Below are 25,118 nucleotides of genomic sequence, written 5' to 3' on the forward strand. Positions count from 1 at the left end.
CAGCACATAATACGTAAATATTCGGTATCTTGATACTCTGAACCTCAATTGACAAAAGTCTCCATCAGACCACGAGACGAACTCTCCGAAGACTACGGGCCCAATAGTAAACCTATTCGTGTTGTGGGCTAGGAAAGCGTGCTGCTCATGTCCGGGACGATAGGTAGGGGAGTGCGCGAGTAGGAGAAAAGAGCCCTCAGTAGTTTGGCATTCAACGCTGTCGTGAAACGACACAACTTGTCTGGTTCTCGAACGATCACTACCTTCTCTTAACTGGCTCGCTATGGTTCACTACCGGTTATCTCTATATCGTTTAGCTATCTTGTAAAGGTTCTCTATCTATCATCAGTGAAGTTCTAGCGAAATTCTGTCCAAATTTTCACTCTGCATGGCTCTCTTATTATAATAATAACGATTATTATACTACCACTACATAATGATGTTCGTGATTTTTGTTCACAAATGGACCGCTGTGAATAATAACAATGATAATAATATTGACATATATTGCAATGGCAACGTATGTGTAAGACCTGGTCACGATGATTCGCTGTATGGTTCCTTATACAAAACTCTCATTTCATATGAAGAATATTTGCTCTCACACTTATGATACTTGTGATGTCAGTATTTTCCTATAGTATAGTCGCAAACACTATACTTGGTTCATGATAGCTCCCTTCAGGTTTAGTTACGTATTTCATAATTCTATCAGGTAGACCGCGCGCCTCTACCATTTCTAAGACTGAGTTCTTCTTGTTTTGTTCACGTTACTCCCACGGCTGTTGGTTTCCGAGATAACCAACATGGCTCTCCTTAGTGATTTAGAGGAGGATAGTGAGATATCCTCGTTGTAAACCTTGGCCAGTAGTTCTCGCCATGCAGGTCAGAAAATCGGTTACAAAATATATGTATATAATTATTTTAACAAGAGATAATATAAACGAGATATATTCTTCTAAATTTTTATCTCTTTAGTTTTCTTTTTATTTTTTTTCGAACAGCTCATAATTTTCTTTACAAAAAACTATCAATTTATTGATGATTACTTTTATGTTAAGAGTTTATCATCATGGCTGTTTGTGAAATTAAATAAAGGAAAAAAAAAAAAAAAGTAAATTATTTAAAAAAAAAATTTATTCGAATGAATTATCAAAAAAAACAAAATTATTATATATTCAAATTATTATTTGTAAGAAAAATATTTTATTCTATTGACAAAACTCATTATTAACAAAAAAAAAAAAAAAAAATTGATAAATGTAATGGATTGAAAATATATGATTTGAATGAATTGAAATAAAATTCATGTTTATAATTTTAATAAAAGCTGCTAAAAACCAAAGATAATCAGTTGTGTAGAAATGAAAAAAAAAATCGATACTGTACCAAAAAACAATAACAAGTGACTCACGAGATTCCTACCTACGATCGGTGCATGCTACCCTAACCTCAATTTCTAAGATAAAGTTACTCCAAAGGATAAAACATAACAAGAAATTTACGCGACAGTGGATTTTATCAATGTAACGATAAATTCATCTTTCACAAACAACAAATGATAAAAAAAAAGATTTAATAATACAAAAATAGAATTCGTCAGTTAAGTTGGGTAACATGTCGTAATCTTAAATGTAAAATATCAGAAAAAAGTTCAGATGTACGTGAACTCGTTCATACATCAATAACTGGATTATTCAATATGGATTCACTTAAAGCACCGCAAGAAAATTTATTATAAATTTTTCATTGTTGTAATAAGATATTCAAAATATTACAAGTATCAGTTGGTTGACCAGCATCAGCTGATGAATTTTTACCAGCCTTAATATTCATTGTGCTAAAAGCAAATCCATCAAGAATAAAAAGTAATATTGATTACATAACAAGATATTGCAATTGATGTAACCTAATAACTGGTGAAGGTGGTTTTTATTTTACAAATTTATGTTGTGCTGTATCATTTATTGAAAATTGAACAGATTGATCATTAAAGATGTCTGATAAAGAATTTAATTCATACATGTCTGGTAAATGTTTGCCAGCGAATACATGGCATTAAGTGCCCTTAACAATATGTGAAAATTTACATTTTATTTGTGATGATAATATATTATTGGACGAATTGAAAGACAAAAATAATTATCTTATCAAAAAAAGTTTATTGCTTAGAAATAGTATAAAGAATTTCAAGATAATGTTAAAGCACAAGTAGAAAATACTATTGATAAATTTCCATTGATTATAACTAAAATTCAGAGCGTACCAGCTAGTTTTGATTAAGATAATGTTGAAATTTATATAGTACCACCACTAATTATACCACAGGTAATTGAAAGATCACTTTATCATCATTATCAATCAATCAATCATTGTATTTTATTAATACCCGAAATTTTTTATACAGGCTTATTCAGGTAAATTGGGCAATGATGATAATGATGTTAAGAATAATTTATTTGACGAATCTGTAACTCCATCACCGACATTTGATTTTCCATCATTTATGAATTTTTCATTGGACAAAAATAAACAAGATGATAATTCAAGTTTAATAAGTTTCGATGCACAATGTGTATATTTAACTAGTGATGATAATAATGACATTTGTCGTGGTGGATCATTATCATCAACAACGACAACAGCTTACCAAATCGATACTAATGATTATCATGGTTTTACATTACAAGGCTCAAATATTTTAACAATACCATGTAATACTGGTGATTTATCGAGTGATCATTAAGCTGATAATTATTCATCCTATTTTCATAATATTCAAATATAATTATTACATTTTTCTCTTTAATTTTCAACACCAAAAAAACAAAAATATCAAAGCTCTTTTTGAATTATTTATTTAGCTGATTATTAAAGATATATTTTTTCATTAAAATAAATTAATTAGTGTTAATTTTGAAGTAATATAATTCTTATTTTGTTTTAGTTTTTAATTAAAAAAAAACAGTTATTATAAAACTTTGATTTAAGATCAGCATTATTGGAAAGAATGGCACCAATAGAAACACTTGAACCACAAGCTAATGGTATCATTAAAATGATAAATAGTTATCAAATTAATAACATTGAAGATAATAAACAAGAACAACAACAATTATTAAATACATTTGTATGCATTATTAGATTTACTTGGTACATCTGATTTCAAAACTAAATTGTAATTGCAAATAAATAAATAAATTGACGAAAAATTTCTTTTCATGTTTAATTACAAATTATCTTTATTTAGTCTTGGTTTTTTTTTATTTTTATTATTAAGTAATAATATTCATTATTTAGTAACTTTATTATTATAATAATATATTTTACCTCACTGAGGCATTTTTTTGTCTACTGACTACTCTTCTAAACCCGTTTGCGTCAGTAAAGTAGACCATTATTCCACTCTCCGCTCTACAAGTCTTTTTCAGTTGACTGAGCGTTACTTTCATTTTACCGTAAAAATTATTTTACCGGAAGTTTCGGTTGAAGAGAAAAAGACGTATACAGCGTAAAGTGAGATAATGGTCCCTTTAGCGAAACAAACGGGTTTATAAAAGACGACAAAAAAATGCCTACAGGAGGAAAACTATATGTGAGAATAGGGGGTAAGCAGGAATTTATCGATAGAACCCTACTTTACTCCCTAGTATCACAATATATTAATTTATACTAACCAAATTTGTACTTGTTCATCGCCCTTTGTTTCATTATCACTTTTTTGTCAATAAGACTTTTTTATAAATTTTTATGCTGAATAGAAAACATTTGTTGCTTTACTACGACACTGTCCAACTCTTCCACTATTATTTTGTAGTCCTTGATCACCGCTACCACTGCTGAGTATTGATTGGAAGTATAGTTTTCGCTAATATCTGAAATAATTAAATAGAAATTTATAGTCGATTGCTGTTATTGTTATTGATTTTGTTTTTTATATTGTTGATAATAATTTTTATGGTAGTTTGTTGTTTACCTGGAACGTTCGGGGTCATAGACTGGCATCTGGCCAGGAATGACACCTCCAGCAAAACCCCATAAGCACCAGCATTACCACAGTTGCATTAACACGAGCAACACAAGCAACACTACAAGCAACACCACTGACTGGTACACCTCGTAACATGTCTTCACGACGAGCAACTGTTAAATCGATAGCATTACCAGGATCATTAGCACCTTCAACACCATCAAGATCGAGAGCACCACCAAGATCACTACGATTATCAGCATAATCATCACCAAGTGGATCAATATTATTTTGAAAATTAACTCCTTCTGGAAAAAGCTGGAAAATTGAGGCCTTCCTGAAGGGTTTCTTCTTTTATCAAATGGAGCTCTGGATGAGCTTGCTCATGACGTCAAGCAAAATCTACTGTCGTGCCTGGGCTGCTTCCCCTTTTCCACAAGAACGCTTATTCGCTCTCAGTGTACTTATGAAGCCCTGATAATGATAGTAATGGAAAAAGACGAAAATAATTGATTATATTGTTATTATTATAATTTTGTATTTGATAATTGATAGTCGTTAAAAAAAAAATCTCGTAGGTTGAAATAATGAATATCATAATGAAAATATGTGTTATGAATAACTTATGATTATAAACAGAAGTAAAATAAAGGTTATGTTATTTGATTGGTACACATATCTTACAAATACAAATTTTATTCATTATTTTTACCTAATAGTCATCTATTCACGACTTCAAATTATTTATTCCATTATAATTGAAATCTATTTTGTAATTATTAATAATAATTAATATTTATCACACGTGCACAAATTCGGGCAATATTCGCCTCTCTTTCAACTTCCGTATTCCGTTAAATCCAAGCCTATGACATAATTGAAATAAATCATAATTTACAGCCAATAAGAACTCTGTTGAATACAAGTTTTTACTAGTATGTATTTGATCAGTTCTTGACCAATCGAATCAATTTTCTTCCATTGTCGGTAAGTTAAAGTTTTAGTCAATCGTACGCAGTGGCGCTGGAGTAGAAATAATTTTTTTCTTTCCTCCACCGAGTCCCCTCTATTGCATCTCATTGTGTTGACAAAACCAGAAAAATAAAAATAAAAAAAAACACGAGGAATACCAGTGTGTTTATTATAATTGACATTAACAACCAAAAAAAGAAAAAAGGTACCAGAAAAAAGTCAAAAATGAAATATATTTTTAATGCATATAATTAAGTTTTAACTGTTGACAAAATTTCAAACTTGACCCCACCTGGTTCAATATATATAATATATACCTTAAAATAAGAATTTAATAATTTTCATATACAAAACTGACTTATTTTTTCCTTTTTCAATAAACATAAGAAGTAAAATAAAAAAAAATATGAATAAAGGAAATTGGGCAGGTTTTTCAAAATTATAAAATCAAATTCATAAACTATCTGAAGAACACTGCCTAATCTTCTTTATTCATATTTTTTTTTTATTTCACCTCTTTTGTTTATTAACAAAGGAAAAAATAAGTCCCTTTCGTATATAAAAATTAAGAATTTTCATTTTGATGGTATTTTACTTCTTTTGTTTAATTAGATAGCACCCATTTTTTATTGTCATCGAAATTAACATGTGATAGATCATCAAAAAATTCGTTGATAATGACTTAATGATTTCAATATTATTTATTTTATCTGACATAGCTGCAACAATCATCACAAAAAGATAGATAGATCACTAATAGCATAGGCACTTTGCCTCTATGCATTTTAATTTTTACATTAAAAACTTAGAATAATTTTGATATTTACCTGCCCACAACTGTGAGTTATTTTAATTAATATTTTATCGATTTCATTACTATAATATTACTAAATAATTATATAGCACATTGCCATATAATTTGTTAATCTCAATTTGTTATAAATTCATAAATATCACTTGACGATATTTTCAGATTGCATGGTCAAGAATTTTGCTTAACTTCTATCTAGACTCAATAAATAGTCTGAGTATTGTAAATCAATAAAAAAAAATATTATCTAAAAGTTTGGCTCGTTTCAACCACGTTCTATTGGTTAACAGTATTCATACGATTAAGTATAAAAAATATAACCGTATGATCCGAACTTGTATCTTGGTTCTCATCATCAATATACAGTAAAGTGAATTAAAGTTATTCAATTAAATACAAGTAGAAGTGAATGTGTCATAGAATTTCGTTGTAAATTCAGTGTTTGTTACGAGTGCTAAATTATTATACGCCTTCGTCGAAAAATAATACATATATATATATTTATATAATACATTCCCAGTAATATCTATATAAATATATATGAAAATCAGCATAATTATTTTATCTGTGATAAAATAATTACTGTAACCTGTCATACATAAGCCAAGCCGAGCAAGGCCAAAGTCAAGGTCACAGTCAAGGTCAAGGTACACGCCGACGTCAGAGTTTTTCGAATTATAATACAATCAATGAATGTAAGTACAAAATTACCCAGTGCTTACTAAATAAATTGTCATGATAAATTTTAATTAATAAATGTTAAAATCAAGTGCATTACTACGTGTTTGAGTTAGTCGTCAATCTATTAACAACTGGATTGCTTCTCAATACCTATCATTCGGGTGACGTATGGCTTTATCTGATAGGTCATTTGGTTCCTAACTTACTGACTCTGTAGTAACCACGTGATAGAGTTCTCTCTCTTTTATACCGGCACCTTTTGTTAAATTAAACGACGATAAATTGATAATATGTAATGGAACGATATATATATATGTGGCGTTTTTAGCCAAACCACGGAGTTTGCGGCCTGACCCTCTGCGATATTGCTCATTTTTTAATATGCTGTAGATTTTGGCCTAAAAAAAAACCCGTATTTTTTTTTTTCTTTAATTTTTGGGGGCGCCACCATCGAATTTTAGGATATCTCGAAAAACGCCACTTTTTTTTTGTTGAATTTTTATATCACAGATTCGAGGACACAAAACAAGTATTTTAAACCCTTCAATAGAGTGGGCACTCAATGGGAAGTATTTTTTTTCGATTTTTAAAATTTCGATTTTTGAAAAAAAAAAAATTATTTTCCCAATTTCATTTTTTTTATTTTTTTTTCAGATCTAAAAAAAAAAAAGAAAACGAAATTTACTCTCATGAAATTTATTTTATTGGCTTATTTTATTGGGTAATTATTAATGATTCAATATTTAATCCGGAAACGATATTCCAGTAATAAATATGAAAATAAAATTAAAAATAATGGGAAAATTTAATGCAAAATAAAACATATGCATTCAATAAATAATAATAATATGAATGTTGACAAATATCAAGTTGATGGTAAAGTTGTCTGCAACAGATATTTGTGTCACTGTAAAATATTTGGTGGATTTGACTTGGGTAGTCGAATTGTAACCATGAATCGTTAGCATTTAGCTATTGTCATCATTGTCGAGGACCAGGTGGCACAATGACGCTGAAGCTGGCAGCCGAGCTAGCAGTCATCTGGCCTGCAGCCAGGGATCGATCAGTCGCGGTTTTTCGTGGTTTTATTATATTTTTTTTCCCCGTTTAATTTTATTTCACCTACAACGCGTCACTATTTCCTACTTTTTATTTCGAATTATATTTAAACAGATTTATATTTAACTACCCTCGAAAATTCAATCCTCTCGCGAACGTCAAACGACCCCCCAGCCGCGGTTTTTCGCGGTTTCATTATATTTTTTTATTTTTCTTCCCAGTTTAATTTTTTTTCACCTACAACGCGTCACTATTGTCTACTTTTTTTCACGTATTCTATGAAAACAAACTTATATTAAATTACCCTCGAAAATTCCCTCCTACCTTCCTCGGTATATTTATTTATTCAATTTTCATTATATTCCATTATATTAGACTTTTTTTTTCTTTTTAATTTCCCAATAATTTTTAAATATCTTTTTTCGTAAACATTTAACAATTTTTTTATTTATATCGACTATTTCACATTATTTCATTTTTTAGTTATTATGTCAAGTGTTTATTTCTATAAAAAAAAAAAGGCCGTTATATAAATATATATTTTTTTCAAATCTGAATATAGACTTTTATTTTTTATTCGCTCGGTTATTGTCGTTTGTTTCCGTGGTTCTTGAATTTTTCTTTTTTCCATTGTATTATTATTTTAGAAGGAATAAAAAAATAAAAAACTGTCGCTGTTGTTTACTAATTATATAGTTATCTCTCTCTTTCTCTCGCACACTGTTGCTGGCGAAGCCTGGCGATTCGACAAAATGCGTTGAGTGTGAGAGAGTAAGCACGTAAAATGACAACAGTGCTGCCAACACGTTCCTGCTTGTAATTTTTTTTATTTCTGTTTTACGCTGATCGGTTAACTATAGTTATATTATATTTTTTTTTTTTTTGTGTAAAAAGTGCATACTAATCAAAAAAGTGGAAATATTTATTAAATTATTAATTAGTATTATTATCAATATTTTTCTTCTGGGATAAAAAAAAACTGTGATGAAGGTACGTGATACAATATAATTAACTAAGAGAAAATTGATAAATCAGAATTTATTGAATAAAAAAAAAAAAGCGTGACAATATTATGATGATTTATATTTTTATTTACAATGTTAGCTCAATGTAGATGATTTTTATTCAACTTTATAATTATTCTATTCATATATTTTACTTTGTCAACAAACGCCAGATCTTTTTTTTCTTAATTTCTTTTTATTTGTCAATTTATTTATTTTCCTTGGATAATTCGAAGAATGTCACTAAGGTGAGGGTGCTATTATCTATTTTACATGCATCGTCAAGGAAAGAAAATAATTCTTAATTATAATTAATTAATTAAATGAAATAAGAGACATTTTTTTTATTCATTTATAATAGCATTTATATATAAAAAAAATTGAAAATTATTGTGTCACATAGAAAAAATAATTTTTTTTAAAATCGTTCAGTCATCTTTTTCTAAAATTATATATATGATAAATATATCAACAAATATGATATTAACTATTATTTATCGAGATAACTTGTTTCATTTTTTTTTTATGTAGTTCAAAGTTTTTATAAAAGTAAATAGTACTTTGAATCTTTTTTTAAAGAAAAAATAAGACTCCGGCAAATGTAAATTTTTCCTTGATTTAAATTAAATTTTTTAAATATAGCACACGATTTAGTTTGTTACTACGATTTACTCAAAAATGAAAAATAAGTTTTCAATAAATAAGCAGTTTAACAATTTTACTTAAAATTTACTTTAAAGTACCTTTTTCTTCTTTTTTCTTCGAATAGTATGCATACTTTACTTCGCATAATAAATTTCATTCAATCAGACAATATTGAATATTCTCTCCTTTTTATCTTTTTTTCATTGATTTTCGACATAATTCTTGATTATTGTTTATTTATTTTCATTAATTTAATAATTCTATTTTCGTTACTCGGATTGTTTTTTTTTCACATTTCACCCTCACCTTAGGTAACATCATTGAATTTTTATATTTTATGTTATATTATTTCAAGTAATTTTTTTTCTATTTTTTTTTTTTTTGAAGTGAAACTTCTTTACGGAGGGTAGGAAAAAAATTCGAGGCCCTGCTAGCGTTACGCGCTCGCGTTTACTCTCTGTCACACGCTTGCGTTTACTCTCTGTCACACGCTCTCCTATACTCTCTGTCACGTATACCCTTTCTGGTATACTCTCTCTGGTATACTCTCTCTGGTATACGCTCGGCCACAAGCGGATAAACTCGGAACGTCAGCTCCTATGTGTGTATGCGTGAGCGACTTTTTTTTTTTTATTTAAATATTATTAAACAGTTCAACTGAGTTTAATACTTAAATAATTGATTTTTAAAAAAAATTCATTTAAACGTATTAAGCAATAGTTATCTCGCGGGTTTAAAGAATCATTATTATAATAACAATAAATTTATTATAAATATATATAAATGATGATAATATTACCAATTATTCACAATAGTATTGATATTAATAATAATATCTATAATAATATTTTGAATATAAACTAATAAATATCAATATTTATATATAAATGTTATTGTCAATGTTATTATTTATATTATTAATATCACTGATATTATTATAAATCGATAATATTATTAGTTATTATTACTAATATTATATTGATATTATTATCAATGATATTTTTGAAATTATTATTTTATTTATACTATATGGTTATATATGAATAATATTATTATAAATAATAATAACTCCAATAATATTATGATTAACATAATATCAATATAATATTAGTATAATATCGATGGTATAATTATATTGCCGCATTAAAGAATGAAGTGCCAAAACGTCAATTTTAAAGGAAAAAGGGCGTAAGTGCAAATTTATAAATTTTGTTTTCATCTAATTTTAATACGAAAAGGGAAAATGGGCGTAACAACCTTTGATAAAGAATAAAGAGCGTATGTCCAAGGATTTACGCCTTTTTTCCCGTTATCAAAATAATTTTTGATAAAAGATGAAAGGCATATTTTCAATTTTATTTGAAATTTATTTAATGGCAGGATTTTAAATTATTGATTGTTTACTGATAATTATACATAATTTATTATCAATACGAAAACATAAAATAATTCCAAATCTTCATCTCTTATTAAAATGATTTTGAGAATGGAGGCGTAAGTCCCTGAACATACGCACTTTTTTCTTGCTTAAAATTAGATGCAAAGCCCGAACTCACACCCTTTTCCTTTTAGAAAAAAAAAATTCCTAAAAATGGCACTTACGCCCTTCTTCCATTAATGTGTCGATATAAATAATAAAATTTATAATAATAATATTCGAAATATAAATACTAATAATTATTATTAACTAATAATATTTATATTCGAATATTATTGTCAGGATTAATATTATTATTATTATTATTATTATTATTAATATTCAGCGTGACATGAAACTACTCTGAAAGAAGTTTCACTTCCCCCGCGCGTACTCGCAACACGCTAGTTTTTTTCTTATAGATACGTTTTGATAAATATAGGCCAGGTAGATTTTTCTTCTTTTAAAAATATTTTGTATTAGTAAAACCGTTATGTTTGAAATAATCCAAACATGCCTACTAATCAAGCATTCATCGAGCCAGAAATTTTATCAGAAAAAATACGGAGTTACTGTAGAGATAAAGATATGCACTTAATCTGGAAGCTACTATGCACTGAAACAAACAAAAGATCAAATGGAGTATGGGAGAATTTAGCGAAAAAAGAAGTGGCAATTACAATCAGTCAAATCAACAATATATGGAAAAGTAAATACAGATTTAGATAATTCTTTTAATTCAGGCCAATTTCATAATAGTACATCACACTCTTCGACAAAGAAAATAGAACAATCATCATTTGCCAATTCAAAATCACCAACTTCATTTTCCGGTTCAACTACATGTCTCTCTGCAATCTCGACTGAAGTTGAAATCAGTGAGTCACATTCGCCGAAATTAAAAAGACAAAAAACATCAAACTTATCAGACAGTTCTTTTTCAAATATATTATCTACTTCTGTCACACCAGTTGACAAGGAAAAATTAGAAACAATCCAACCACAAAAAATCAATAATAACACAAAAAAATTAGACAATGAATTTCGAGAAGAAATTCAAGAAGATTCAAACACAAATTTCGATTGGTATGATACTGAAAATATTAATTACATTGAAACTTCAATTTATGAAGAATCGTCAAACAAAGAGAACCAGAACTCATAATTATTATTCACCAATGATTCCTCTGACGACATATATGATTTAATTCATACTACTGTATATCTAATCCAGACCTTGTTTTCAAAAATGTAGACTACGTTGATCATTTTGTAATGTCCGGCGGTAAGCCGCACCAATTTTTTTATTTTTCTTTATAATAATTCACGTTATATATTCAGGGTACTTTTTAATACCCCTAGCTCCATCTTGCAGATCGTCAAGTTATCATATTTAAGGGAGCTAGAGGTTTTGCACCCCCAACAAATTACTTGAGCCGGCACTATTGCCAAGCGCATCTACCGCCAATTTTAATTTGGAAAATTGAATATAAATTAATAAAATGAGTGATATCGACAGAATCCTAAAAATATAGGGATTCTCTCGGTACCACTCATGTCATAATTAATCAATTAGAAATAATTTTAATTAAGGTTGGAAAATCATAAGATTTTCCTCAACGAATAAGAAATAAGCGACATAGGAAAGTGGAACTGGACCAAGGAGGAAAATCGAACATCCCCGAAGGATCCCCACCTACCCTTATGTTCTGAGGGCATCGAGCGAGATTGATCGCTAGATCTCGGTCACTCGGTCAGAGTTAGTTCCTTGACCTACACCAGCTCTTCCAGCTCTAACTAGCATAGGCACTTTGCCTCTTCGAATTTTAATTGCTCTAAAAAACTTAGAATATTTTCTACAAATCAGCACAACTGTAAGTTATTCTTATTCAATATCTTATTGATTATTTTATCAATTTATTGTTTCAATAATATTCAAGTAACATTTGGTTACTTAAATTATCAATTTAAATTCATTAAATCATTTACAAATTTAACTTGTAATAAATTACGACCGCATGGTCTAAATTTTCTTGCTTGAGTCAATTAAATTTAAGGCACGCATTGTGTTACAGTGTCTAATCAAATAAATATTGAATAGAATAAATTACATTTTTGCTACAATAAATAATCAGTTATTTATTTAAAATAATTAAATATTTAATTATACAATTTCACGACCTCGTGGTCAGCCATTCAATATTGAGAACAATTTATAAAGTACAGTGAAAAAGTCTCGTATAATAATTTTATTTTAAATTCAAATAAAAGTAACATTTACTGTGATTTTATTGTAAAATCAGTGCTACGTTTATGTCTACAATTTGACATAATTTAATCTTCAGTCACATACAACCAGCTTGTATAATTACATTGTACCACATCTATATAGAATATATATATTTATATATTTTTGTACATCGTTGCTAACGATAAAACAACCAAGTCAACCTGTCAATTTGCGAGCGTCTCCGAGGTCAAGCCAAGGTACACGCCGTCACTAGATTGCTAGATTAAATTACCGACAACCAATGTAAGTACTTTTTTTTAAATAAATTTTATTCAGTGTTTGTTCGGTGAATTTATGACAAGTGTAAAATTATTAACATTGTAAAAGCCAAGCGTCATTGTAGCGTCAATGTAGAGTCAGTGACTTGTTTAATTAATCGACTGGATTGCTTCTCAATCCCGTCGCTAGTATTTCGGCCGTCATAATTTAATTATTGTTCGGGTTATCCGCAATTTTAATAATTTTCAGTCTCTGATTCCGTTACGACCGCATGACTTTAGGTTCTCTCTTTTCGACGCGACGTGCGAGTAAAATTTAACTGGGTTACCTATTTAATAATTGTTTTGTACCGCATTTTCATGTAATAGTAACAGGGTTAATTTATAAATAAACTGTGCTCCGATTTTTACTGCATTTACAAGTGTTATTTGAAATTATTTCTATTGTATTATTGTGTTATATTTTCGCGTATTTTTCAGGTTCCTTTTTACCTCTCCTTACATTACGCAATTCCGTCTCCCTACCTTTCTTATGCGCCCTGGCTGCGCAGGATGAACAGGGTTAAATTAATTACATATCTAGTGGATTATTTTAAAGGGCAGTATTGATTGTCTAATAAATGATCCGGCTACGATATTTCAATTTTAAACTTCCCGAAGGGTCCTTGGTTTTTGTTGTGTATTCACCACTGTAAACAATTCTTCATGTCAATCTATATCATCTTCATCAAATTCAATGACTAAGCCGGAGCTAATATTTAGTAATTCAAAATTTATTGACGATTTTAAACTTCCAAAGCGATGTGTAGTTTTTGTGAAAATTCAAGCTAATTCTGAAATCACTTCTTTTAATTCACAACAGTCGAAAACTTGTGAAGATGTGTAGTTTTTGTGAAAATTCAAGCTAATTCTAAAATCACTTCTTTTAATTCACAACAGTCAAAAACTTGTGAAGATGAAACATTTGTTATTCCACATCATTTTCGGAAAAAGTATTAGAAATCGTCTAAACAATTGAAACCACGAAATAAAAAGGACGATTGGCATAATGATTTAAATAATTATTTTCAAGACATATTTCCAATTTGTGTCTTGGTCTGGTCTGAGGGGTTTTATCGACTAAGACGCTAATTAATACCACCGGTTTGTGAGTGGCCTTGGTAGTGACATCCATTTTCGCCTGAATGTCAGTGTTGACTTGGTAGACATCCACCACGAGCGGATAATCCGGATTCCTACCCTGGCTACGACAGATTCGAATCCCCTACTTCGACACTCCCACCGGAGAGTCGCATCGAGGTGTGTGCACAGATGGTCGTATGGAGTGGGTCAAACGGGAGTGGGGATAGAGAGTCCATAAAACTGGTGATCGCTGGCATCTCACTGCCAGTCGTCGGCCGGCTCTCGGAGCTGGCTGATGGCACCGGGACTGGTGACAGTCCGTGGTTGGCTTCCGATGAAGCTAGCCGACTCCTTGGTGGAGTTGGCTGGTGACTTGGTGATGTCGACATGCTCCTATGGAGGAGCTAGTTAATATCATTGGTGAAGCTGGCATGACTCCTTGGTGGAGTTAGACACACCACATATTGCTGTAATTAAAGTCTTTTCGTTCTTTTTTTAAAATCTCCTATTTATGTGTATTGGATCATGTGCAACTGAGCCACTTGTTTGAACTTCAGCTATTTGTCCGTTAAAATACAAATTTTTCTGAACGTTTAGACCTTCTAAAGAAGTGGGTTTTCCAAAGATGCGATCTTTATAAAAATAAAGTTTTTTTGAGTGCGTTAAGTCGAAATTTTCCACAACTTGATTGGACAAGATAATACTTGATTGGATTGTAATAAATCGGTAATTAACGTAAATTCAAGGTGCTGATAATAATTTACACGATTCACCTTCTTTTTATGCGTAAGTTCGAGTTTTGCTCTGCAGAGTTAGGTAACAATAGGCGGGAATGAAATCAAGGGATAATTAAAGATGACAGGAAAAATGAATACTGATTAGAATTAAATTTCGAGTGAGTACTGAGGCATAACTTTGATTTTAATTTACAACGTACGTAAAATATATTTAAGAGACATTATAAATCTTGCTAAGTACAACATATTGGATTAATATTATAATCATGGATTTGACCAAGACCACCCTTTTTAGAAACTCGCAATAGATTAACGTTCTTTAAGAACTTGACAATATTTCATTACGGCATTAAGATAAGAAATTCACTAAGTACTTACATTTGTATGAAGAATTATCGTGATACAATTGGATCGGGTAATATTCAACCAAAATCGTGCAAAGCGGACTCTGACTGGGCGACCAAGACTTCCTTTGTAACACTTTCTTCTTCAGGTAGATTGATGATGTTGCTAAATTATTATTTATTAAATGTTTAAACAATTTGAATGTGCTGACTACTATGGGAACCATTGTATCAGATTGGTTCAAGAAATGGCACCACTTTTCATCCCTACCTAATAATTAAATTTTATGGGAATAATTTTATTTTTAATTTTAAAGAGCGTCACTCTCGTGATAACTTTTATTCGGCCAACATCTTACTAAATTTAAAATCATTTTAATTGAATTAAATACTTAGTAAAATTTCATAAATTTATATTAAAAATTATTGTCCATATTAATTGATAAAATTTTAAACAAAATAAATTTAATCCTTTTGAAGAAGTTAATAAATTACATATAATATTATCAGTGCATAAAAAAAAACTAAATTGAATAACTGTGTCAAATAATTATTCCTACAAAATATACCCTTCCTAAATCCTAACATTGACTGTGAATTTTTCCGGGGTGTTGTTTTTTGTGCTACGAGTTGTGTTACCTATTGGATTATTCGAAAATTTTCAACATCATCAGGCGACCATCCGGATTGACACGCTCTCTATAAATTCTTTTTGGATAACCAACAACAACAAGGTAGAATCTACAAATTTACACATTCCCTCCTAACCCGTTACCCTGTAGGGAATAACAAAATACGAGGATTTTAAATAAAACGTTAAATATTAGGTTGATTGGATTAAATATTATATTATATTATATTATTATTTTTTAAGTTAAATATTCTTTTTTTCTTTTGTTATTTCATAGATTAATTTAATTAAATCAACCTGGTACAAAACAACTGGTTTCTAGAGGTGGTTTTTCGCGTACTGGTGCTAACGGAAAATCTTTTTGATGATGATGCAAACTTGCAGGATAATCTAAATCAACTTCAAGAATGTATTCGTATTTCGAGTTATCAGCAGTTGAATTCGATATTAAAATATCAAAGTTATCAATCCATTCAAATTCACAAGTTGGAAGATATTCTCTCATTGCTGCTCCATACATATTATTTAAATCAAAGTACATTAAAAATGACTCTTCCTCAGGATCATATTCGTTTCCCATATATCGATTATTTGCTTTTCCGTATCGATTTGAGACTTGTGATGAACCACCTCTTATACCTTGCTCAATAAACAACATCATTTTAGGATCTGTTAACAATTCTAGTTCAATCTAAGTATATCTCAACATTGCACTAAAACTAAGTCCAGGTAGCGTATAATAATGTGCCGGATCTAACTTATATGTATTCAAACAATCAGCTCTGAAGCTTTCAAAAACATCAGCTAAAAAAGCAACATCAGTTTGTAAATATAAATCAGAATATTCCCCAAGTGTTTTTATATTGAACTTTTGCCAAACATTCAGAGCATGTGCATATGCTTCATCTGAAATATTTTCTTCATTCTATTTTGAATAAAATTGATCTTTCGATGGAAGTGTTGTATCATCAAATTTTTCCCATTTATCAAGATAATCATATGGAAATACTCTCTTCTTTGCAATTAAATTGAATTCATCATCATTTTTACAGAGACTTTTTGTTATTAATTTTTTATCATCATCTATATTATTTGATAATGAATCTATGGAACTTGCCATAAATCTATATGAATCGATGAATCTCAATCCTATTCTAGTACCCTTGACACGTTTTGTAAATGAAATATATCTTTCTTTATTGATTCCAAGTATATCAATTTTAGCTGCGAACTGGTTTTTTAATTTTTTGATGATAAAATGTGCATCATAGCCTGTGAGGTTATAAAATACTACTGGGATAATACATGATTCTTGGTAACTAATATTGCATATTTGATGGGCGGCACCTCGGTATTCTGAGGTCCAGTGCGAATGATCACGTACTTTAACGTCATTTTTCGTGAAATTTTTGTCACAAATATAACATTTTTTAGCATTCAAAAATTGTCATTCTTCATCTCGTGTAAGAGACATTGGTTTAATATCATCTATTATTTTATTGACTTGAGCAATTTGTTCAAGCTCTGTAATAAACCATTCAATTGAATTTTTACCTCTATGAAGATTGAACTTGGAAAGTCATCATAACTACACTTTAAATAATATGCTGCACTACTTGGAACATGTTTTTGATAAATTTGATTTTTTTCAAGTTCTTTACTCTGCACTTTTTCCAATAAACATTCTAAATCACCATAAATTATAAATGGTACCGTTAATTGATGTTTATAGCTCAAAAATTTCAAAATATTATTTTTAGCAGTCGGTAATCTCATTGCACTTTTACATTTTTCACTACATAATATTTCATGATTATCACAAGATTTTTTTTTTGAAAATTAAAATCACACTTAATCATCAATCACCGATAAATGCAAATGCCGATATTGTGATACGTCAATCAATCATCATCATCATCATCATCATCATGATCATCATCTCAATGCTTTCATTAAGAGATGAATTGTTGAGCAGGAACATCCTTTCATGCCTCATCATCACTTACATCATCATCATCATCATCATCATTATCATTCTCTATTCCATAAATATTAATTTTCAACTTATTTTTTCTTTCAAAAATTTTGATTTTTTCCCATGTTATGGGAAAAGTGATTTCCCTACAATTTAACTTATCAATATGTTTTTTATATTGACTCACATGGTCAGCATGGTTAGGCACCATAAACATGCTAAAACTGACCAAATAAAACAAAAATTGTCTGAATTTTTAACGTTCACAAGTGAATGACTTTTTAACTATCCATGATGGCATTTCAACGAAAGATGAATTACCACCTTGCAATGGTATATATACATTTATTTGGATTTTAAGATGAAAGATTTCATGCAGTTTCCAACCAGATCCATTTAATTCAGCTTCCACAACATCTTCTATAAAATGTTCAAAATTTTCCTTAAATAATTGGTTAAGATCTGATGATTGTTAAACCTCAAAACTGCCTTCACTGAAATATTTTGTTTCAACTTCCACACTATTATCGGCTGGTTTTTCAATTTTATAATTCAGAGCTAATACAGTATTGACTTAAAGTGCATTTTTATCTTGTAAAATAAGAGCTATCTGATTAATTAACGATTCTTTAGCATCAGAAAGAAAGTCTTTTACATCCTTATGTTTTAAATTAATTGTAATGCTAGTCTTCATCCTGTTTCTGAATACATTTTCTAAATCTTGCCATTCAATGTAATTTTCAGTAGTATCGTTTGATACATCAACTGTTGAAGATGCACCTGCACCTTGTACTTTTAAACTTTGTAATCTGAATGAATAAGTTGTCAGTATTCCCACTGTTGCCTGAGTGCATTTTTTAAGAGCACCTGACAGACTTGCACATGATCTCTTATAATTTGAAATATTTCTGCGTAATGAAATAATTGTAGAATTGATTTCATAGTGATCCGGGACTTGGTGTAAACGTTCAACTATTTTTCGATAATTCTCTCGAAGTTGTTTGCATTGTGCGTTTAAATCCATTTTATTTGAATTCATTTCATTTTAATATTTGTTTGGTTAACCTAAAAATCAAAAAATATTAATGTAGAATGATTGCAAGTAAACAACTATAGATAATTGACTTAAAAAATTTCAATAAATATTCAAAAATTGCAAAGATAATGATGGATTATTAAAAGATTTTGAAGTTGTTTTTTTATAGAAAAATATTGACTTGATGCAACAAAATATTCATGTAGAATGATAGCTAGTAAAAATCTAAGAATAATTGACTTAAAACTTTGGGAAAATATTCAGAAATTGAGAAGATATTACGTATTATGTTAATATTGACTACTTACGTTAAGACTCACCTGATATTTTCATATGACTATATATCGTTTTGACAGCAGACCACAGTGAATATGTCAGAAGAATGAGTTAGATGTTTTATCATTTATATAGCTTTATTCCTACTTTTTTTTGTTGACCAAAAACACCATCACACTAGCGCCAGCTTTTTTTTTTTTCATAGACTACTAGCGACATTTTCAATAACTTTTATCAACACTCACAAATAATTCAGAAACAGGAAAATATTTCATGTGAAAAAATAAAAAAACCATAGGATTAATTAAAAAAAAAAAAAAAACAACATACTTGAAAAAAAGGACCTTTCACTCGGCATATAGCAGCGATTGTAAAAATCTGCATCCTCGACCCTCCGAACCAGCTTCTCTGGTTCCAAAATGACGGTGTCTGCATCATCATTATCATCATCATCATCATCATCATCATCATCATCATCATCATCATCATCATCATCATCATCATCATCATCATCATCATCATCATCATCATCATCATCATCATCATCACCATCATCTCCATCATCTTCATCTTCATATTCTTGATCACGTGTGTCTCTGGTTACTGAAAAAAAAAAAAAACAAAAAAACAATGAATGAAAATATTTAATTGAAAAAATATTGAAAAATAAAAAATAATTATAAATAAAATAAAAAAAAGCAAATTTCAAAAACTAAACAAAACTCAACCAAAAAAAAAAAACAACAAAATAAAGGGATTGAAGGAACAGAAATTGCTATTTTTTTTTTTTTTTTACAATTGATTTTTTTCTTCGTTTATACCTCCTCATCGGGTTAAATTTCCTCCTGAAAAAAAAAAAAAAAGAAATGAATTAAAATAAAAAAAATGATAAATGAATGAGAAAAAATAAAATAATCAATTACCTCGTCATCGATTGCTACCTCATCGTCAGCATCGTATCCTGTGTCCTCTTCATCTGCACCAAAAAAATAAAAAAAAAAAATATATGAATTAGAAACTAAAATAATAAAATAAATGAAAATAATTAAAAAATAAAAAATATATAAAAAATTACCTCGGGGAATAAAAATGGGGACGATGACGACTTCCATTGGTAACTCCTCGTACTCCTTCTGCAACCTCTCGAGCGTAAGAATCCTGCCTCTAAAACGTTGCTTCAAGGGCCTCTTCCACAAACCACCCGCGAATCAGAGTGGGGTTTCGCGGGGAGACAGTGGGGGTTGGTCCAGAACTCTCCTATGTATACTACTGTAGTGAAGGAAAATTAAGTTAAATCCAGCTTTTGGTCGATCAAAATTTTTGAAACGACTGGCGTTCGGCTCCTGTGTCAAAATCACTGAGTTTACTTGGTCCCTTCTTTGGTGTTTCTGGTGAATACATGTGGGATGCGGTGGACGTAGAGATGCGTAATCATATTCATTTTCGTTAGGCTGAACCTCATCAATTGGAGTAATGATATTGATACGTTGTACCAAGACGATGAGTAGTCTCATTGGTGGGTTACCAGATGATTTGCTTCTTTGTGTTAGTTGTTCATTCACAATCACGACATCTCTTACTCTCAACTGTAGTGTCCATAATTTGTCTATTGTGGCTGTTAAGTCATGTAATATAGTGAAATAATATTATATATAAAAAAGAAAATGTTTGTGTTTATAATTTATCAAAATTAATTGATAATAAAAATGTCAAGAAAGTGTTGTACGGACTGTGCTTCATTGTGATAAAAAATAATCGTTACAAAACGTAACATGTGTTTTACAAAATATAGAGAAATAAGGTTCAGTGTATCGGTGGAAGTCATTCTTTGTTTAGTCAGTTCATTGATGAAATATAATTTTTTTACTTTTTTTTCTAATAAGCGACCGATAGTTTAATAAATCAAGTAAAAAAATTATTTTTTTTTTCGCCATCCATACAGTGGATAGTACCAAATAAATAGATAGAAAGTCAATCAAGATATTAATAATAATAAAGAAATATTATAATAAATTATCTACGTCATACACATACATGCATACACACACGCAGTCTTACCTACTCGCAGGTGCTGTTCATGAATTGTCATTCATTCGGATGGTGGCGATACAGCCCAGAAATTGAAATAATTATGCCAATCACAGTGGTATGTTTCCCGTGGGTGTCCTTTCATATCCTTCTTATATTCTGGTGTATAGCTAAGATGAAAGCATGCTTTTTTCAGATTTTTGACTGCGAAGATGTTGTTTTCGATCGGTTTCTTGTTATCTGTACTTACGGCTGGTTGGTCTGACGACATTTTCTGCTTCTTTGTTTCTTAAGCTCAATTACACAATATTATTTTTTGGCATTCGTACTTAAAAAAGACTACATTACACCCGTATTTTCATGTGTTAAGTTTTCAATATACACATTAATAAAAATAATGTGTAGTTTTTCATTTTACACATTGTTTTGACTGAAATAATGCGTAAAATAAAAAACTACACATTATTTTTTTAATTTTTAATGGGAAACCACCAACACAACTAAACATTGTATGACGGTGTGATATTTTTTTTTTTTTTATAAACTGGTGCAGCCCTCTGACGACTAAACATAACCATGGCTTTGTATACATTCTGTCTAAATATAAGTGACAGCTTGAGACAGTTTAACAACAAAATACAATCTTATTTCAACAAAAATTAATAATTAAAATATATCATATTAACAAAAAAAATTAAATAAAATTGCAAAAACTGTTTTAATGAGTGATAATGTCATATGTGACAGTGAAACTAATGCCAAAAAAATCAAAAGAGTTCATATATATAAAAAAGCATACATGGAATTTAAAAAAAAAAAAAAAAAAAACATTTAATAAATTGTTGAGAAATATCAAAATAGATAGATATTTTATAAATGTAAGATACTATTATTTTTTTTTTTATTGAGGCCATCTGATTTATTTGTTATTCTTATTTATTCAAAGCAATATTGTTATTTATTAATATCAATTTTATTTTTTGTATTCATGTTAATTTTATTTTTTGTGATCATATTAATTTTGTTTATTTAAATCATATTAATTTTGTTTATTTGAATCATATTAATTTTGTTTATTTAAATCATATTAATTTTGTTCATTTAAATCATATTATTTTTTTTTTAATTCTGGGGGGGTTTCACCCCCCCCCCCCCAACAGGGCTGCTCACCCTGGACCCAGCCCGGAGTTGCACCCCTGGACCCGCATTACGGCCCTACGTATTTCTTGATCGTAATTAATACCAAATGGTCTAATTATTTTGTAGTCTCTTTCAAGTACTTATGGCAAAAAATAGTATGCTTCACACGGGTGTAATGCCGATGACTCTTACGATATTGAGGCTTTGCTCGTCACATGCACAGCGTTGCCTCAAAATCGTGCGAGTATCATCAGCCTTACACCCTAGTAAAGCAATGTACTATTTCGCAATTATTTTAAGCGTCTTTGTAGTTACTTGAATTTATTCAGTAGTTTATTACTAATGATAGTAGTGCCTAAAATGACGTTACTAAATATGATGTCGTTTTTTTTTTTTATTTTTTTGTTATGATACTAGATCTTATTGTATAAAGTATAGTTTCTTAAAATATAACTATATAATTCAAAAGTAGTGAAGAAAAATCAAGTAAAATCCAGCTTTTGGTCGATCAAAATTTTTGAAACGACTGGCATTTGGCTCCTGTGTCAAAATTACTGAGTTGACTTGGTTCCTTCTCCGGCGTTATTGGTGAATACATGTGTGGTTGGATAAGTTGTCTCATTGATGGCAGATAATTCACTTTTTCATATTCGTTGTTTATTTACAATCACGACGTCTGTTCCTCTTATCTGTAGTGTCCTTAATTTGTCTATTGTGGCTTTTTTGCAATATAGTGAATCAATATTATATATAAAAAGAAATGTTTATGTTTTATCTTAATGCTGCGAAATTTTCTAGGACCATAGTACCATAGTACTATTTTTCTCAAATCTCCTGTAGTATAAATTCCACTTGCAGCTAGGTTGACTAGAGCCTAGTATTCCCATGTATTGGTTGTTTCAGGTCCAAGGAGTGTTTATTTGTCGGTAGCAATCGGTATTGGAATAAATTTATACCAGTTTCCATCCAGGTGAAAGAATTGAGAAAACGGGCTACTGCATAGTAAACGTGTAGTTTATATATTCCATGATGATTATGTGTGTCTGAGGTGTTATGTATGCTGATTTGTTTCTGCCTTTTGTGACGGGTGAATTGTTATAACAGGATCGATCTTGACGTAGTTTCACTTCTATTGGTACACATTGAATAAGGTGGATTACTTCTTCTGTAACGACTGCCATTTATCCAGGTTGATCCATGAATTGGTATGCAAACTCGTCAGGCATCGTAGCTGCCAATTTGAGACTTGTTGGAGTAAAATTTTTTTTAGAAGGGTATGAAAAAGAAAAAGTTATGCGTGTTGCAAGTACGCACGGGAGAAGTGAAACTTCTTTTAGAGTGATTGCGGTTATGACTCTATAAGTTTCTTTTATTGATTTTTCTGTTGTTTATGACAATTTATATTACGGTCGGTATTCATATTATTGTTCATTTTATTAACTATTCATTACAAATTTTTTTGTAATAAAATATCGTTGTCTAGAAGGATATCGCTGTGAACGTTTAGTACTGGATAAAATGGTAGGTGTTAGGGCTGATATGGCATTGGAATTTTCCTGTAATTTCTTTTTCACGTTGTGTAGCACGGTATTGCCGATTTGCCGTAAACGTTGAGTGCTTGAAACAGGTGAAGATGTTGAAGCTAATAGAGCATAAGCGTTTTCCTGTAATTTTTTTTAACGTCGTCTATCACGATATTGTCGTACACGTTCAATACTTAATAGTCTTGATTTCTTAGCAGGATTTTGTTAAGGTTTTTAATTAGTTGAATCAGGATGGGAAACTTAAGCCTTGACGAGTAGTAGAGTTAGATCGGTTTTTGTTTTTTCAAGAATACATATTATATTAATAATATTTTTGAATTACAATTTGAATCAAGGGTTGAAGAATAAGTATTAGTATTACCACTTTTGTTTTCATTATTTTGATCAACATTCGATTTGTTGGGATCATTATCTATTTTAGATTTATCAGAGGTTTGTGATAATGGAGACGATTTTTTGTCATTCTACAAAGTTTTGCGTTCATATTAAACGATTTCAAAAAGAGATTAATATACTATTTTTTATTGTTATATTTTTATATATGTACTTATAAACCTATTTATTATAGTATTATGTTTATCTATACAATAAAAAGACGTGGCCGTGGAAACGCAGTTTCACGTGAACTATTGGCCTGATTGACATATTTGACATAGATATTTAGTTTGAGTTCAGGCGGGTTTTAGTCCACGAAAACATTACTAAGATTACCTTTCTCGATCACCAGGAGGTCGAAATGATTTTTCCAATTATCTTTAGGGTTTTTCTTATTAATATATATATTTTCCAAAAAAGAGGAGATTAAAAATATTGCCTTAGTTTCCGGTTCACCAGGATTTAGAAAATAATATTTTTCATCATCTCCTGGGTTTTTTTTTTATCAAACGATAAATTTTTTCGAGAAGAACAGAATCAAAATAATGCACTAGTTTCTTATGTTGTTTTCTGATTTATCAGGAACAAAAAACTTTTATTTTAAAACTAACTTTTTGTACTTAAAAAAAAGTGACAGAGATCACTAGTAAGGTATCTATCTAGCCATGGTAGACATCTCAGTTATCCGCTTATGGCAGATGTATACCAAGTCAACACTGACATTCAGGCAAGAGAGGATGTCGGTAACGAGGCTACTCACAAACTGGCAGTATTAAATAGCGGTCTTCGTCGTGAAGTCTCACAGGCTTATTGACCACTAATCATTGTCGGGAGCGCGAGATC

At 29.9% G+C, this 25,118-nt stretch overlaps 1 pseudogene; it reads left to right on the forward strand.

Moving 5' to 3' along the window:
* Window positions 1-1,545: 1,545 nt before the first annotated feature.
* On the forward strand, window positions 1,546-2,788 carry LOC122853353 (annotated as a pseudogene).
* Window positions 2,789-25,118: the final 22,330 nt, after the last annotated feature.

This window comes from Aphidius gifuensis, linkage group LG1 (genome assembly GCF_014905175.1).
Source record: "Aphidius gifuensis isolate YNYX2018 linkage group LG1, ASM1490517v1, whole genome shotgun sequence".
Lineage (NCBI taxonomy): Eukaryota > Metazoa > Arthropoda > Insecta > Hymenoptera > Braconidae > Aphidius > Aphidius gifuensis.